We start from the raw sequence: 1,092 nt of genomic DNA, 5'->3' as shown, positions 1-1,092 counted from the left end.
CACCCCCTCCAAAAAAAAAAAAAGAAAAAAGATTCTGAAAAAAATAATACCCTTTATACAATTTTGGTATTTATCTTTCAAACTAGATTTTTAAAAACAGCCTAAATAACACAGTATGATATTATTACTTTACAGAATGTTGTCGGAAGGATATCAAGTTCCATAAGGAACATGTAATGCACATGGGGTGAAAAGCAGGAGGACCATTGCTGGTTTAGTTTCTGCTAGTGGCATGTTTGCTCTCTCTTTATAGCTCCAGGATGTATACTTTTAAGAAATGTTATACACTTGGTGTTTTCCGTCTCCACTTCTATAAACTCTGTTTTTCTTAGCACAGTAGACTCATACTTCTGGGCATTGTAAAATACGATTGCTAAAATATTGATTTCCCAAATGGGCAAAACAAGTGGCACTACATAAATATTTTATGCTCTCTGTTGTCCCCTGTCATTACCCCCTTACTGTTAGCAAACACCTAAGAGATATAATATAACCTCCATGTTGACAGAGCAAATGGCATAGTGATACAGCACTGCCGAGGTTCAAGAAGACTAAATAACAATATATACAATATTTTCTTTCTTAGAGACCATAAATCTATTATTAGCTCTGTATAAAGTAGCTATCGTAATACAATGAAATGTTGACTAAATTCGAACTCAGAAATATCTAGTTTTTAAACAACTTAAAGTGACAGAGCAGAAAATTGATGTTACATAAAAGGACCAAAAATGTGTAACAGCATATGGAATTTAATTCAAACATGACACATGCAGATTTAATATAGTATAGGATATATTAGAGGACAGAAATTTGACTTTCTATTAACCATGTAATCGAACAGTTCTGAAACTTGTTGGTCTCATTACACTTTTACACTCGAAACTTACTGAGGATCCAAAAGCATTTGTTTATGTGAGTTATATCTATCATTATCTATCATATTAATATAAAAATGGAAATTTAAAAATTAATTTATTAAAATCATTAAGAAAACAATAATAAATCTAACTACTATGAATAACTGTCATAAGCAAAAACTAGGAGACTTCATCGCTAGCCCATTTGCCTTATAAGAATTACTAAAAAACA

This window comes from Pteropus vampyrus, unplaced genomic scaffold (genome assembly GCF_000151845.1).
Source record: "Pteropus vampyrus isolate Shadow unplaced genomic scaffold, Pvam_2.0 Scaffold73, whole genome shotgun sequence".
Taxonomy (NCBI): Eukaryota; Metazoa; Chordata; class Mammalia; order Chiroptera; family Pteropodidae; genus Pteropus; species Pteropus vampyrus.
Note: the sequence above shows the minus strand (reverse complement) of the source record.